The following is an 18,416-nucleotide window of genomic DNA, read 5'->3' as shown; positions in this document are numbered from 1 at the left end:
CTGGCTTCAGTGTGAAGATGCTGTAGGTCTCGTTACTGGAGATGCATAGATAATAGGAGAAACCTTCCCTCACAGGATGAACTTATGCATGTAAACGAATGTTTACAGCACGAATAACACAGTGCTAAATTGTACACAATGCAGGGAAAAAAAGGAGCGATCACTACTGGTTTGGAGAGTTTGTGGCTAAGGACATTCTAGAAAATTTCAAAATAAGCTCTAAATGCTTTTTGGTGTTCAGGGACCATCGGGTATCATAATTCAGGTCTAACTATTCCAACTTTAAGTTTTAATGGCCTCAAAAAGTTTAAGGTTGTTACTGGCACCCACAAGTGTTGTAAAGCAGAACAGTTTATGTGGAGAGTACACGTATGTGAGTATGTGTGTGTGTTAGGGAGACAGAGAAAACCACTCTAGTGGTATATATGCAAAATAAGTCTCAATTATATTTTATTTATTTATTAATTTATTGATTGATTGATTTAAAGCTTACATGGAGTGTTGTTTTTTTTAAATAAAAAGAATATTACTTATTGATTTCAGAGAGAGATAGAGATGGAGAGAAAGAGAGAAATGTCAATTTGTTGTTCCACTCATTTATGCATTCATTGCTTAATACAATTCATTGTTAATACATTATAACATTGGTTGATTGTTATATGTGACCTGACCAGGAATGGAAGCCACACCTAGGCATATTGATTGGGACAGTGCTCTAACCTACTGAGCTACCCAGTCAAGGCTCAGTTATATTTTTAAATGGGCTTAAAACCAGGGATGGAATTCAGCCGGTTTGCACTGATTTGGCAGAACTGATACCTAATTTTTTGTTGAGTTTGGTGACCGGTTTTTAAAATGTCACTTGTAATCAGGGTTCTCTGTAAGGTGGGCACCTGAGCAGCTGCCCAATGTGGAATTCACAAATTTACATTCCTTATTTATTTATTTATTTATTTATTTATTTATTTATTTATGTATTTACATAGATAGAGAGAGAGTCAGAGAGAGGGATAGATAGAGACAGACAGACAGGAATGGAGAGAGATGAGAAGCATCAATCATCAATTTTTTGTTGTGGTACCTTAGTTGTTCATTGATTGCTTTCTCATATGTGCCTTTACCATGGGGCTACAGCACCAAGTAACCCCTTGCTCAAGCCAGCAACCTTGGATCCAAGCTGGTGAGCTTTGCTCAAATCAGATGAGCTTGCGCTCAAGCTGGAGGTCTCAAACTTGGGTCCTTTGCATCCCAGTCTGATGCTCTATCTACTGTGTCACTGCCTGGTCAGGCTCCTTATCCTTTTTTAATGTTCATCTGCACAATAGCATATTCTACGCACCCATAGTAATGTTCTAAGCTCCCGTAGTAATGTTCATTCTGTCCACAGGTGAAAAAAATTTGCAAATGAGGATGCCAATCAAGAAGCAGTATGAAAATATCTTGTGTGTGTGTGTGTGTGTGTGTGTGTGTGTGTGTGTGTGTGTGTGTGTGTGTGACAGAGAGAGTGACAGAGGGACATACAGGAACAGACAGACAGGAAGGGAGAGAGATGAGAAGCATCAATCCTTTGTGCAGTTCTTTAGTTGTTCATTGATTGCTTTCTTATATGTGCCTTGACTGGAGGTGGGGGTGGGGGTTTCAGAAGAATGAGTGACCCCTTACTCAAGCCAGGGACCTTGGGATCAAGCTAGTGACCACGGTGTCATGTCTATGATTCCACGCTCAAGCCAGCGACCCCACGCTTACGCTGGTGAGCCTGTGCTCAACCAGCAACCTCGGGGTTTTGACCCTAGGTCCTCAGTATCCCATTCTGACGCTCTATCCACTGCGCCACCTCCTGGTCAGGCTGGAAATACCTTAAAAAAGTTTTATTATTTTTTTGTCAGGTATTATTTTATATTTTTTCACTAACATTTTAAGACTCATAACATATTCTACTTTTGTATAGCTCTTTTATTGTTCTTATTTAAGTATTCAATGCATGAAATAATAAACTACCTTTTAGTATATCCTTTTTTTATGCTTAAACAGTCATTAAGGCAAAGAACCAGTTGTTAAATTATTTGAATCTCATCACTGCTTAAAATGTACAGATTTTGAATTAAGCTAAGGTTTGATTTTGGCAACTATAATTTAGGCTTATGAAACAGGAATCTAGGAAGTTGTTTCAATATTTGAGTCCTATATTTTAGAATAAGAGGGTTGAAAAGTCTCTATAATTTATATGTATATAAATATATATAGAAATGAGCCCTGGCGGGATGGCTTGGTTGGTTAGAGCAGCATCCAGAAGCACAGAGGTTGCCAATTTGATGGCCAGGCAGGGCACCTACAGGAACAGGTTGATGTTTCTGTTTCTCTCTGGCTCTCTCTCTTCCTCTCTCTCTAAAAAAAAATCCATCAAATAAAGAAAGGAGATCTTCAGTAAGCAACCTGAACTATTTGTGACACATATTCTTATCGTCCTTGATTGTATTTATATTTTCAATAAAAGGGTGGTTTACAGAATAAAAATTAAAAATGCAAACTACCAGCAATGACTTTGTATGTGAAGTAAGGGAGGGAAAACAGGGTTTATATCTGTGACACTTTATACAAGTGCAATAGTTAGTTTTCACAGACTGGTCTTCATTCCTCTGTCTCCTTTAACCTTGGAAGATGTTAGATTTTACTCTTCTGGGCTTATAAAGCGTAACATTTATGAGCTGAATATGACGCTCAGTTGTCACCATTAATTACTTTGGTAGTAAATGTGGATAATAATTCTCAGTTTAAAATACGTTAAAAGTCATTGTGTTCTGGATTGTGACTTGTCAAGAGAAAAATATTCTCATCCGCTTAAAGAAAACAAACATCCATGCTGAGAATTATCTCTATTGAAGCAAAACAAAAACCCTAAAATGTTATTTTTGGACTCAATTTAATAGCTTAGAAAGAACTTAATTTTTACCATAAGGCAACATAATTTCTCTTGTACATATTTATGTATGTCGGCTCCTCATTTCTTACAAAATATCAATATTTCTATGAAACAAAAGAACATACTGCAGGCAATGAATGTGTCAATACTTGGGCTATATATTGTAATTTTAATATATCTCCTTTATTTTTTTGTGATTGCTAGGTTAGGACAAGGTTTTAACTGTCGCCTTCAAGGACTTGAATTCTGAACACATAACAAAAGAAAAGGAAAAACTATGTCTATGTGAATGCCCATCACTTTGAGAGCTGTCAGACTTTTCTGAAAAGGTAATGAATAATTCATAAAAAAGAGAAAACTCTCTCATCCTTGGTCTTTTGGTCTCGGAGGTGTAGACTGAGGTGTTAAGACCAAAAAAAATCTATTGGCACTTATGCAGCTACAGGTGTCCCGCTGATCTGGTAGCCTGCCAGCTTTGAAAGGGATGGGCTTCTGCACTGCTGGTGACAAGAGATGCAGACCCAAAAGGCAAACAGTTTGTATGGAAAGATAAAGTCATGGCATTTGAATCTGTTTCTACTTGTAGGAATGAATGCTACACAAAAGGGTAACTGCCTTATAGGACTTTGTACCCATTAAGAACTAAGTCCATATATTTTTCTGAACTACCCCCATGGGTTATAAAAATTGTATTTATTTTCCTGAAATTATTATTTCTTCCCTCCCCTTGACATCCTCATTGTGAAACATGTTAACAATATAAAAATAACTAGAGAAAATACATAAACTGTACCATATTCTTCCATTCTTACATAATCACCAATAATATCTTAGAAGTTCACCTTTCATGCATTTTTTTCTATGGACAGACATATATATTACCTTATATTATTTGTTTTATGTATATGATTTTTTTTCTCTTTTCATAGCCTTTTCTAGGATCCTATCATATAAAACATTCATATGTAGGAAATTTTTGTTATATTTTACTATATGAGATAACATTAATTTTGCTACTTACCTTGCTCTCTGCCTTCAACCACACTTTTTTTTTTGTTGTTGTTGTTTTTTTTGTTTTTTTTGTTTTTTTTTAGCGAGAAAGACAGAGACCGAGAGAGATGAGAAGCATCAACTCGTAGTTGCGGCACTTTAGTTGTTCATTGATTGCTTTCTCATATGTGCCTTGACCGGGGGGTTGCAGCTGAGCAAGTGATCCCTTGCTCAAGCCAGCAACCTTTATTTGGGCTCCAGCCAGTGACCATGGGATCATGTCAATGAACCCATGCTCAAGCTGGTGAGCCTGTGCTCTAGCTGGGGACCTTAGGGTTGTGAACCTGGGTTTTCAGTGTTCCAGGCCAATGCTCCATCCACTGTGCCACCACCTGGTCAGGTTCAACCACACTTCATAGAAATATTTTTGAATCAACTGATATAAAACTGTTTAGTGGTATTGCTGAACCCCAATTTATCCAACCATTCCACTGTTGTTAGATATGTGCTTAGCTTCTTGTGTTTTATTATTTTTTTTTTTAAGATTTTATTTATTCATTTTAGAGAGGAGGGAGAAGGGGGGAGGAGCAGGAAGCATCAACTCCCATATGTGCCTTGACCAGCAAGCCCAGGGTTTTGAACCAGTGACCTCAGAGTTCTAGGACGGCTCTTTATCCACTGCACCACCACAAGTCAGGCCGCTTCTTGTGTTTTATAAATACAAACAATATCACAATAATCCTTCCATGTTAAATATCCTGACATATGTACTTACAATTCTATAGGAGAGAGATAGCATTTTTAATTGAAATGCATATTGTCATTTTGCTTTCCAAAGAGAACAAACTTATTTCCAGAAATCATCTATGAGATATTATCTTCCATTTAATCTCAAATATCAGCAGTTATTATTACTCTTTTTAATTTTTTTAGTTTGATAGATGAGGACTAGATTAATTTTGTTTAATTTTCATTTCTCTAATGACTATTGAGTTAGATTCCGTTTTCACTTATTCATTGTCTTGGGTTTTTGGTGACATCACTATTCAATTTTTACCCATTTTCATCAATTCTTTTGAACTTTGGTTTTCAGTTTATAGCTATTGTATTTTATATTTAGGTATTTTTTCTATTCTGCATTACTATTTACTCTCATCTCTCAGATGTACGTGATTTGTGCATGATATATCATATTATGGCAGGTGACATAATTAATTTCATAATGCAGTATAAAGATGTCTTTATGACTTTTTAGTTTCTTTTTTTTAGAACTGTTATGCTTATACTTAGCTCATTTTTATCCTATTGCCTACAAATATTTATCTTATCCATTTAACATTTGAATTTGTGATTCATCTGGTATATTTTTTTAGTTTTGTATGAAGTAATAATCACCAGCCAATTTTACAAACACTATTAAATTCACATTCATTTTTCTAATTGAATGGAAATAGAAACATTTTAATAAAATAAGTACACATATATATTTGCTTCTATTTCTGGATCCTATACTCTGTTATACTGACTTGGTTGATTATTTCTATACCTATCTCATACTATGTTGATTAAAATAACTTTATAGTATATTTTAACAATTGATAAAGCAGTTATGATTACTATTCTGTTTTATAATGTTCTCAATTATATTTAAATATGTACTTTTCACAATTAACTTTATATTTATTTCATCAAATTTCTCCTTTCCTTCACCATAAATATTGAAGTTTCAATTATAATTATGTTAAAGTTCTATATTAGTTTTGGGAGGATTGTTAATTGCCTTTTCAGTTAAGAACATGGTAAATTTTTATGTTGTAAAGAATATTTCACAGCAACGATCCTCAGTTTGTCTGTTTTTCAAATTAATTTAAAATTTTACATCATTTGGTCATGAGCTATTTATAAAAAATTCATGCCTGTTTTGCAAGCCAAATGAAATGCTAAAATATTTTTTGTCACCTATAATTCTTTCCCATTTCAACCAATACTTTTTCAATTTTGACATTAATATTATTAATTTTTGGATGTATAATCAAACTATAATTTTTTTTGTCCAGGAGTGGCTCTTCAGATTTGTAATATCAACATAAAATTCTTTTCTTCAAACACAGGCATACACATATGAACACATGCACATATCTACACCACTTTTTTTTTTGGATAAATTTTAGACGTTATTTTGTTTACCTTTAATACATTTTTTCCCACTTTACTCAACTTGCTTGAATTTTTGTGGTCATTTTCAGTCTGTGATACAAAATATGTTAATTGGAATCAAGATAATTTTTCCCTCTAAATTGATCATTTATGAGTATCAACTTTGGCCTGACCTATGGTGGTACAGTGGATGAAGAGTTGACCTGAAATGCTAAGGTCGCTGGTTCAAAATCCTGGGCTTGCCCAGTTAAAGTACATATAGGAGTTGCCTTCTCTCTCTCTCCTCTCTCTCTCTCTCTCATTCTTTCCTTTCTTTCTATAAATAAATAAAATCTAAAAAAAAAAAGAGTATCAACATTTTCTAATCGAAGGATGGAATATTCTGTGCTGAACTAAAACTCTGAGCTTTTTAGATCACATTGTCTTACCACGTATGTTTAGTTTTGTTCTAGTCATGTGGATCAAGGCCTACCTGTGTGCCCTCTGCATCTCCAGCCCCGATTTTTCTCTGGGGTGTGGGGGTTTTCCAGCAGACAATCCAGACCCAACTTTGCACATTTATCTTCATGCTATAATTTGCAAGATAACATGATTCTGGAATGTATTGGAGTGACACTGGTTAACACAGTCATACAGGTTTTGGGTGCCCGATTCTACAGCACATCATCTGTACACTGTGTTGACTATTCATACCCCCAGCTCAAGACTTCATTCATCACCATCAATTCCCCCTGTACAACCTTCCACCTCCCCCAGCCCAGCAATCACCACACTGTAGTCTGTGTCCATGAGTTTGTTCTTTTCTTTTTTCTTGCCTTTTTTTGCTCAATCTTCTCTCCTCCCTCATTCAGCCCTCCTTCCCTCAACAGCTCAGCTGTTAGCCTGCTCGCTATATGTGAACTTTATGGAATTCTTAAGTTTTATCAATTTTCCAAAGAATTTTAGAACTTTACTATCTAAATATATTTCTTTTTTAATTGTCCAGAGGAAAATTTTGAAATGGACAGAGTATAATTTCAGTAAAATCTTTGTATTCTGTACCTTCTTTTCTATTCTCCCATTGACACAGTTAGTGTTCACACTGTCTCTATCAGCTTGGTCCACTTCTCAAATGTTACCTAAGTGTTTCCATAAAGTCAGCCTCTTTTCCCATCACCTCAATTCCTCCATGCCCCGTGCCTTCCAGAACAAATCCCGCAATGCTTTTGAAGGCAATACAAGATAATCTGGCAAAATTTCCATCAGGACATAGTAAACAAACAGATAAATATCAGAAATTACAAATGACTTCAAAAGGAATACTCTGGGGAAATTAAAGGCCAAACCACTGACCCTTAGTGTCAAATAAGAAATTAATATATCCACTCATGCTGAGTAAAATTTATTTGCATGAAACTCATTTCTGTGATTTTGTATATGTACATGCATACTGTGTATACATGTGTGTGTGAGGAAATTTGTGCAAACTGGCTTAAAACATAGTATTTGATTTGTTTACCATATTTAAGTCTTCAAAACAAAAAATGTCTACTCCCTTTAAAAATATTGATTATTCAATGGAAGGCGACGAGCTGAATCATTAAGCTCCGAGTCAGCTATGGACACAGATATATTTTTGTGGCATTTTTTTGAGGAAGAGAGTTTGTTCAGCTGCATGTGGGGAAGAGAACTCAGCTGGCTCAGACAGGCCGTGGGGGCTGGAGGCAGGGGTGAGAAGAAGCAGCTAGCAGCACAAAAATGCTAAGATAATTACATACTCTTTTCTTGGTATGGTAGAAATCAAGGGTTATTAATTTTCTCCAATTATTACGTGGTAAAAAGATAGACTAAATAATTTTGGAGGCAGTAAATGGTTTTCTAAGTCTCCTGGAGTTGCATCTGTTTTGATAAATTTAGGAAGCCAATCTTTACAGGTATATTTTCTGGTAAAGAAAAGTAAGTAAATTGAAGCACTGAAATTATTATTAGAAAACCAGTGTTCAGATTTTAGCTCTGCTACTTTTAGATCGTGTGATCTTCGAGTGTAGATAACTGCTCTGGGCTTCTATTGCCTCAGGCATGAAATAGTTATTTTGCTGTTGCTTCTGTGACTGCCTACCTCACTGTGCTGTTCAAAAGATATGTTAGATGAAGTATGAGAATAGTACTACCTAAATATTGGCTTTCTTATAATTGCTATAATTATTGACAATAACATATGTGATGGAGACTTTTAGCACAAAATTTATAGCATATGAAAGATTCCTCTAAAAGCAGAGAACTTTAAAAACATTATATGGTGGGTAGATTTTAAGCTGTTCTCCATGGTCCTCATCTTCTCATATCCACGCCTTCCTATAATCCCCTCCATAAACCATGGAGGGACCTGTGACTTGCTTCTAATTAATGAAATAAGACAAAGAAGATAAGATGTCACTTCTGTGATTATGTTATGTTAAAGGAGACAATGTAGCTAACAGACTTACTCTAGAGTTTCTATTTCTATTGCTGGATTTTAAGAAGCAAATTACTATGAAAAAGCCTCAAAAAAGTGAACTGTGAGCTGGTAACTTGAGTGTGGAGTTGGATCCTTCTCCAGGTGAGCCTTCAGATATGCACCAGCCCTGGTCATCACCTTCTTGCAGCCTTTCAGAAAGCCCAGTTAAGCCATGTTCAGACTTTCTGCCTACTGAAAATGAGAGAGTAAATCTGTCATTTTATTTATTTATTTTAATTGATTTAAATCTGTTCTGTTTACATAGATTCAAGTGTCCCACCGAATACATCCTCCCAACTCCGGTGTTCCCCTCAACATCCCCTTTGCCCTCCTCTCCCCAATGCCCTTTCCTTAAGCTGTTAAATTTGTGGTGATTTGTTATGCAGAATAGCAGCTCACAATAGGGAATACTTCTCTGCAATGAACTAGAGAGCATCTCTTACCAATTGTTTAATTTTTCTTTAGCTCTGTCAGTTATAAACATTAAACCCATAAGAATGATTTATTTGTACTTTAGCTAGAAAATATAGCAAAAAAATTAGTAAAAACAACTAGATGTTGGCTTTTGATTGAGGAGGTAAATAGGTATGTTGATGGGTGTTTTGAGGGTATACTTTGTAGAATATGGACAGTGTAAGTAAAAGAAAATTTGGCATAGGGTCTGGGATTAAAAATGAGGGGTGCTACTTATATTTCATAAGGTAGAAAACCAAAGGTAAGTCAGGGGTAGCATTCTTCTCCCTTTGATCACTGTGTTAACAACTAGTAGGACATTCTTTAACTAATAAAGAGAGGACTTTAATCTCCTGGCCTGGTTAGTGACAGAAAACTACCAGGAGCTATCAGGAACTGAAGCGATAGCATATATATATATTCTTTTAAATCCTGCACCCAATTATCAAGCAGCTATTAACATTATAAACCACCACTACATATTAGGAGCTTAGAGGTATGTATTAAAATATCAGCTTAAATGTCACCTTCTCAGTGAAACCTTAGTGGCTAATATAATCCAATCTCTCAAGGATATTATTCTCTGTTTTATTTTTATGTATTATTTAAGCACTTTTCAATCATTACCTGAAATTTGATACTTTTTATAACATTTTTATGTTTCTGGCCTTCATTCACCACAAATAAAAATGAAATGTCCATGAATGAAGAGACTTCATCATCCAGGCTGAAGAATGAAATAATGAATAATACACAGATAAATAGAGTATAAAATCTATCCACAGTAAATTACAAATAGACACAAATGTGGTCTAAATGATAAAGTGACTACAGCTGTGGGATTAGTAGGGAAGTACTAAGATTATTTGACTATCTGGAATGACTGTCCACACTTCTTAGATGTCTAAACCCCATGTATAATATTTATAAATTTCCAGAATATATTTCACTGCATGCAAAAGTTTTATCAAGACTTACCACCCCAACCCCTGCTTTTCAACCTTTCCACAAATCTCTTTTATTGTTTATCTTGAAAATAGTTACAGATGCCTTCTCTGTCCTAGGCATTGTTTTAGGTTTTGGACACATAGTGATGATCATGGGGCTAGTGTGTGTGCATGAAGCCAGGTGTTAATTGAACAATCACACAAATAAACAGGTAATAATGGACATTGATGCATATTAAGAAGAGAAAAGTCCAGGAGTTTACAACTTGGGAGGGACAGTTAAATTTATCTTAGGTTGGGGTGTCAAGGAAGGCTTTCTTAAGCCAACATCTGAAGGATGAGTTGAAGTTAATTTAGGTAAAGTCTGGAAATAGGGTTAAATTCAGATGTGGATTAAGATTGTTTGAGGCCCCGGGCGCAGAAGAAAATATTGGGCCCCTTACATTAAGAAAAAGTGTAAAGTTAGGGTTTTGCACGGCCCCTCAGAAGTCAGGGCCCAGGGCACGTGCCTGGTGTGCCTGCCCTTAAATCTGCCTCTGGTTAATTTAAGGTGGACATTCAGGGCAATGTGATCAGCGTGTCTGGATGTTGGGATGTGGGTGTGAACTTGAAGAACTAAAAGGAAATTTGGAACAGGGAGGGAATGAATGGCAGAAATAATTTTATCAGTCCTTATTTGTCCTTTCATGCTTAAGATTTTTTCCTTACCTGACAATTATTTAAAAGACGTATTTCAATGTTTTCTTCTAAAAGTTTTGTAGACTTTCTTTTTTATATATTTGGGCCATTATTCCCCTGAAATGGCATTTAAACCTGATATGAGGAAGTATTTCTTTATTTTGATTAAATATATATATGTGTGTGTGTGTGTGTGTGTGTGTGTGTGTATCCTTGTTATATAACACCTATTTTAGATATGTTTCTAGAGTTTCTGTTTAATTCCATTGTCCATTTTGTACATAAGTAGTTTTAAAAGTAGATCTTATGTAACTAGAGACTGAATTTTGATATTTTGTAAAACAAATTATCTCATTTATTCTTCTTCAAAATTGCCTTGACTGAGATGATCTCCACAAATAGATTGAAGAATAATTTGTCTCCAGTAGTTTTGTTACTTAGCAACTGCATTGTAGATCTCCCCCTGGGCCCAGGGAGTCTGGAAATGGACTTCATCCTTAGAACAACAGCTTATGTTGTCACAAAAAGCTCTATTTAAATGATTGATAAGAAAATTGGCTGCAGAGAGAAAACATATACTGTTTTAAAATAGCTGATGATTTTTTTAAACAAAATCATTTATATACTAATTTACAAAGAAACCGCAATAATTACCCCAATGTATATATTTTAGAAGTCGCATCACTGATTAAAATGAATAACTTTAAGCATTTTGTACTTGTACTTTTCTATGTGGATAACTGAGTTAATGTTTTGTTTCACAATTTTTATCTCGGTGATTTTGAAGAGGCAGCTTTGAATTTATAAAGAAAAATTGACATCCTTATGATAAAGCTTCCCATACATAAAAGCAACATATCTATTTCTCTACTTACTTTTACATCTTTCAAATGCATTTTGTATTATTCTCCATGAAAGGTCTTCATGCATGTGTTGCTAGTTTTATTTCTTAGTATGCAGAATTTTTGTTGACATGTTTAAGGACATTTTACTAATTAGTCATTGCTGATATATAGGAATGCAGTTTATTTTTATAGGTTAATTTTGCTCATGTAACTTGCTGAATACTTTTGTAAATTTTAATTAGGGTAAAGGTAGACTTCATTGATTACATTTTCTGTGATTTTATCTATAAATAACACTGGGGAACAAATTTAATTTTTCATTTTCAGTTGCATGAGGTTTTAGAACTGTTTCTATATATTTCTGCATCGCTAATTCCAAATCTAAAATCCGGTTTTTGGTGCATGCTCTAGATTTTATGCAATTTTAATTTCTTTTAGTTACAGTTAATGGCATGTATTGTTTTATAAATTGTAGTTAAAGGGCAACGACTCTTGGATTGAACATAACCACAAGGCAATTAATGTTTTACAAACATCACTTTTACATAATTGTAGTTGTTTTAAATTTTAAAAATTATTATCTGATAAAAACACCCTCTTATTTTGTTTTAAGATTGACTCATGACTTCTTTGAGTAGGTGTAAATGTAAGAATAGTCCTGACACCTTCTGTTATATATGTGGCTGTTACACAATTCAATGTCAAAGGTACAATATTTCATCATTTGTGACACATGCATATATTGCCTATTTTCAAGTTCCCCTTGGCGATCAAGACAAGAATTGGGCTCCTTTTATTGTGTGTCATAATTGTTAGGAAATGATTTGTGACTGGACAAAGGAAAACACAAAGGAATGCCTTTTTTGTATTCCCATGGTTTGGCGTGAACCTAAGGACCACAGCAGTGACTGTTATTTCTGTCTCATCCATACTAAGGGCATCGGCAAGAAAAAACAGCATATGATTGCATATCCTAATATTCCTTCAGCAATACGACCTATCCCACACTCTGAGACACTCCTGGTTCCAGTTTTCAATGGTTTTATTTCTTCTAAGGATGAAGAAAGTGAACATGGTGATCACGTGTATTTTGATAAGATGCATGAGGAAATGGTTGTAGAATCTGAACGGTCTTCTTCTGATGCCAAGCAACCATTAACCCCTCAGCAGTTTAGCCAACCCGAATTGAATGACTTAGTAAGAGATTTGGGCCTATCAAAGAAAGCAGCTGAGTTATTAGCCTCTAGGCTTCAAGAAAAGAATGTACTTCACCAGTCAGCTAAAGTATCCCATTTCAGGAAGCGTGAACAAATTTTTGTGGACTTTTTTTCCAAAGACAAACACTTTGTTTACTGTCATGATATCAGTAGACTTCTCAGCCAGCTAGTTGTTACCACTTACAGTACAACAGAATGGCGGCTATTTCTTGACAGCTCTAAATGGAGTCTGAAATGTGTTCTCCTACACAACGGTAATGTTTATGCAGCGGTTCCAATTGGTTATTCAACTCATCTGTGAGAAGATTATAATGACATAAAAATTGTCCTTGACTTTCTGAAGTATAAGGAGCATTAACTGGATCATTTGTATGGATCTTAGAATGGTAAATTTCCTGCTAGGACAACAGAGAGGTTTCACAAAATATCCTTGCTTTCTGTGTTTGTGGGACAGCCGAGCTCTGGAGAAACACTGGACACAGAAGGAGCGGCCAAAATGTGAAGCTCTGGAAGTAGGGATGCAAAATATTGTGAATGAACCTGTAGTTAATTGAGACAGGATCATTTCCCCCCACTTCACATCACACTTGGCTTAATGAAGCAGTTTGTTCAGGCTTTGAATAGAGAAAGTGAATGCTTTCTACATATTATTTCTGCTTTTCCTGCCATGTCTTTTGAAAAGATAAAAGCAGGTGTATTCGATGGACCTCAAATTTGAACTCTCATATGTGATGAAGAATTTGCCAGGAAGATGAATAAGGAGGAGAAAGCAGCATGGCAGTCTTTTGTGGCAGTTACAAAGAACTTCCTTGGCAACAAAAAAGCAGAAAACTATGAACTTCTGGTTCAAAGGATGCTGTTGGCTTTCCGCAACATTGGATGTAACATGAGAGTTAAGATTCACTTTCTGCCTGACCAGGCAGTGGTGCAGTGGATAGAGCGTCAGACTGGGATGCAGAAGACCCAGGTTTGAGACCCCGAGTTCGCCAGCTTGAGCATGGGCTTATCTGGTTTGAGCAAAGCTCACCAGCTTGGACCCAAGGTTGCTGGCTTGAACAAGGGATTACTCAGTCTGCTGAAGGCCCATAGTCAAGGCACATATGAGAAAGCAATCAATAAACAACTAATGTGTTACAACAAATAACTGATGATTGATGCTTCTGATCTCTCTCTTTGTTCCTGTCTGTCTGTCCCTCTTTCTGACTCTCTCTCTGTCTCTGTAAAAAAAAAAAAAAAAGATTTACTTCCTTAACAGTCAACTTGATAAGTTTCCCAAAAATTTTGGAACTGTTAGTGATGAGCAGACTACTGCTGGAGCATCAAACAAGATTGTCCTCAACAAGTACACAAACACAAGAGCTACAAACGCAAAATTTTGCCTGAATAGAATTTAAATAAGTTTTGCACAAATTTTATGATTAAAATAAGTGTTTTAATATGTTCTATTTTGAAATTGTAGACAAATTCTGATGCAATCATATCTTTTAGTGTATTAGTGTATTTACTGCATTATATAAATTATTATATCTTCACAAAGATGATGCCCAAGAAGACATTCTACTTCATTATGTTAAACTAAATGTTGAAAAGTTTGCAATAACATGAAAACCTAGAATCTTGAATTGCAAAAAAAATGGAGCTTACAGAGAAAAACTAATGTCAGATTTGAGATCAGCACACTCTAATTAGGTTAGAACAGGTGTTTTTGTGGATGCAACAAAAATTTTGTTCCCCAGTGTAATGTTAATCTTTTAATTTATTAATTTGATGTTTTATTGTTTATATTTTTTTATTTTCTTTACATTATTTTCTTTCTTTTTATTATTTCTTTTCTTTTCTTTCTTTGAATATACTCAGTAGTCTTTTTTCTTTCCTTCCTTTCTTCCTTCTTTCCTTCCTTCTTTCCTTCTTTCCTTCTTTCCTTCTTTCCTTCCTTCCTTCCTTCCTTCCTTCCTTCCTTCCTTCCTTCCTTCCTTCCTTCCTTCCTTCCTTCCTTCCTTCCTTCTTTCTTCTTTCTTTCTTTCTTTTTTATTTATTTTTTTGACAGCAACAGAGAGAGAGTCAGAGAGAGGGACAGATAGACAGGAAGTGAGAGAGATGAGAAGCATCAATTCTTCATTGCAGCACCTTAGTTGTTCAGTGATTGCTTTTTCATATGTGCTTTGATGGGAGGATATTCTACAGCAGAGCTTGTGACCCCTTGCTCAAGCCAACAACCTTGAGCTTCAATCCAGTGACCTTGGGCTTCATGCCAGCCACCTTTGGGCTCAAGCTGGCGAACATGGTGTCATGTTATAATCCCACACTCGAGCCAGTGACCCCATGCACTCAAGCTGGATGAGCCTGAACTCAAGCCAGATGAGCCTATGATCATACTGGTGACCTTGGGTTTTTGAACCTGGCTCCCCTGCATCCCAGTCCAATATTCTATCCACTGTGCCACCACCTGGTCAGGCTTAGTATTCCTTTTTCTAAATTACTGACCTTGCTGCTATGTCATTTTAGAAGTATTCATTTGATAGTGAAAAGATCTAATTAACAGCAAATTAAATATGTACATTATTCAATATGGAAGAATTCTTACAGGGGGTAGTTTCAGGGTTGTCTACCAGGTTAACAGTTTTATCTAGGACCTAAGATTTTTCCATGCTTTTTCCCTTTTATTCTCATATTACATTTCTATCTTATGCTTGTTTCAGGGTGGCTTTAAAGCTACTGTAGTTCTAAGTATCACATTATTATACCAATATTCTTAGCAGGTTATGAGGCAATCTGCAAAAGAAAAGGCCTTCACCTTATAATATTCACTTTGTATTATTAAAATAGAAAACATTTCTGAGATTTAATCTAGCAGTTTTTTCCAAATGTTAATGGGCCAGGGCTAGATATATGCCCACCTTTATAAATGGTAATGAGGTTATTTTGATTCATTTAGAACAGTCATGGGGTATTCCTTATAGCTTTCTCTCTTCCCAGAAATAGAAGTTCTAAAATAAGTCAAAGAATAAAGAAAGAGAAAGTGAGTTACATTTGAGCTGATAATAAAACTTTTTGTCACGCACACTTAAATCTTTTTTTCTCTTTTAAATTTATTGGGGTGATACTGGTTAATAAAATTATATAGGTTTCATGTGTAAAGTTCTATAATGCATTATCTGTACATTGTGCATTGTGTTGTATGTTCACCACCCACAAGTCAAGTCTCCTTTCATCCCCATTTATCTCCCTTCAACTTCCATGTCCTCTGGTAATCACCGTACTTTCTTCTGTGTCTATGAATTCTTATTTTGCTGATTAACACTTTAATTTCAAAACATCTAAAATTTCTCAAGAATTACGTAAGATAACTATTCCACAAACTTCCACATATAGAATTTTTATTATAAGTTCTGAATGTTTTGAGTTCATTTTGATTGGTAGTTTTTTGATATATTAAAAAAATATGTATATATTAATTTCTAAATGTTAACTTGGTTTAAAAATTTGTTTATGTGTTAGTTTGAAACATGAATAGCCTGTATAATATGGCTATTTTGATATTTGTTGTAATATGCCGATTGGTCAACCATTTGATCATTTTAAAAAATATTTCAAATGTTTTTTTTGAAAAGGAAATTATTAAACATACAATGAATAGGTACAGGGTTTTATATACTTCTAATGCATCCAGTTGGTTATTTGTGTTTTTCTTATCTAAATCAATGTTCTCTTTCTCTTATTTTCTCTCTTTCTTTGTTTTCTGGATAAACAAATTATTGAAAATAGAAAGTTATGTCTGCGAACAAAAATTTATGTTGAGCTTTGTAAGTTGTAATACTTTGTTCTCAGGAATTTACATGATTTTAATTGCTATATATTCCCAGTGAAACCTTTTTTTTTTCCTTCATTGATCTTGTCATTGCATTCTTCATATATCTAATTTACATTATTATATATTTATACATTATTATGAATATATATTTACATTTATAAGTACTATATATTTTACATCTATTTTTTCTCTTTATTGCATTATTAGATCCATAACTCCACAACTTTTTTATTTAGTATTTGCCTGAAGTTCTTTTTCTGTTTCTTTTGTTTATAAATGCAATGCTTCCTTATATTTTTTCTTAGTCTTTTATAAAAACTATTTAATTGAATTTTAGTTTTTGTTAAATTTCATAATTTTTCAGATCTTTTCACACATTCTTATGTGGGTCTTTCCAAATTTGATTGAGTAGACCTTTTTGCATTTATTATTACTTTTATTATTACTTCTTTACTAATATTTTTTATTTTATTGCTATATTTTAATTTTATTGATATTTTGAAATATTTTTATTTCATATTTTTTCTGGTTTGAATATGATGTAACAAACATTTTAAAGTTTTATGTGCATTTGTTATATATGTGTAGTTTGCCCTAAAATTTTAACTTTCTCTCTCTCTTTTTTTTTTTTTATCAAGAGAGGCAAGAACAGAGAGAGGGACAGCTAGGGAGAGACAGGTAGGAAGAGAGAGAGATGAGAAACATCAATTTTTTGTTGCTGCTCCTTAGTTGTTCATTGATTGCTTTCTCATATGTGCCTTGATGGGGGGGGGGGGTGACTACAGCAGAGTGAGTGACTCCTTGCTCAAGCCAGTGACTTTGGGCTCAAGCCAGCAGCCATTGGGTCTGTCCATGATCTCACACTCAAGCTAGTGACCCCATGCTCAAACTGGATGAGCCTGTGTTCAAGCCGGCGACCTTGGGGTTTTGGACTTGGGTCCTCTGCGTCCCAGTCTGACGCTCTATATACTGTGACACTGCCTGGTCAGGTTAAAAATTTAACTTTCTATTTAGCTTAAAATCTAAAGCTAACTAGTATTTATACTTTAACAATACAGAACATACAAATTCTAAGTGATTCTAATTTACTATATATAATCATGCTGACTTATATGTTGTTTGAAATAATACTAACAAATTAAATATAATTGCCTCCCAATTTATGTTTTGTTAGTTTTATTGCTGGAGGAAATTGGTTCTTTAGAGTCATGAGAAAAGAATTAAAGGGACACAAATGTGGGAGAAGTTTAAGTGTAGTGGCAACATTTATTGGGGGCAAAAATAATATCTACATGTCTTCAAGGATATAGATGACGTGCAGGCTCTTGTAGCAACTGTCTAGAGGTCCTTGCTACCACTCTGTATATTTTCTTGGTTTTAGGAATAAGCAGACTGTCTTTCAAACTATCCAACCTCTTTCCAGATTTTTCCTGGGGAGGTGCTGGGCCCTCCCCTTATCCAATCTCTTTCCTGGATCTTCTGGGGTTTCATACCCTTATCCTATTCAATTTTCCCCAGATATTCCCAGGGTAGATTCCTCCCCTTTATGGTCACTATTTTTGCTCCTATGGCACATGCCTCAAAGTTCTGCTTTGTTGTCTGGCTTCTACAGCACATGTGCTTAGTAGAAAGACATCACCTTGCATCATCTTGGCTTCTACTGTGAAGCTAAGGGATTTCCTTCTTACTGCCTATCCCTCCCCTCTGGTAATCTGGGGAAAAGGAGAAAGGACTGGTTGTTCTCCAGGGAGATGAAAAACTGCTCTTTCCTGCATGCTCAGGGATTAACTTCCCTGTGGCGGAGCATGTACCTGTACCCTGGGGTGTTTGAAGCTGTAGCTACCAGACTTAATCAGGCTTAGTCAGTTTAGCTCCCTTCTCTTTTGTTAATACCTAACCAGCCCCCTAAGCTAATATTTTCC

The sequence above is a fragment of the Saccopteryx leptura genome, chromosome 5 (assembly GCF_036850995.1).
Source record: "Saccopteryx leptura isolate mSacLep1 chromosome 5, mSacLep1_pri_phased_curated, whole genome shotgun sequence".
NCBI classification, from domain to species: Eukaryota; Metazoa; Chordata; class Mammalia; order Chiroptera; family Emballonuridae; genus Saccopteryx; species Saccopteryx leptura.
This window is presented reverse-complemented; position numbering follows the sequence as displayed.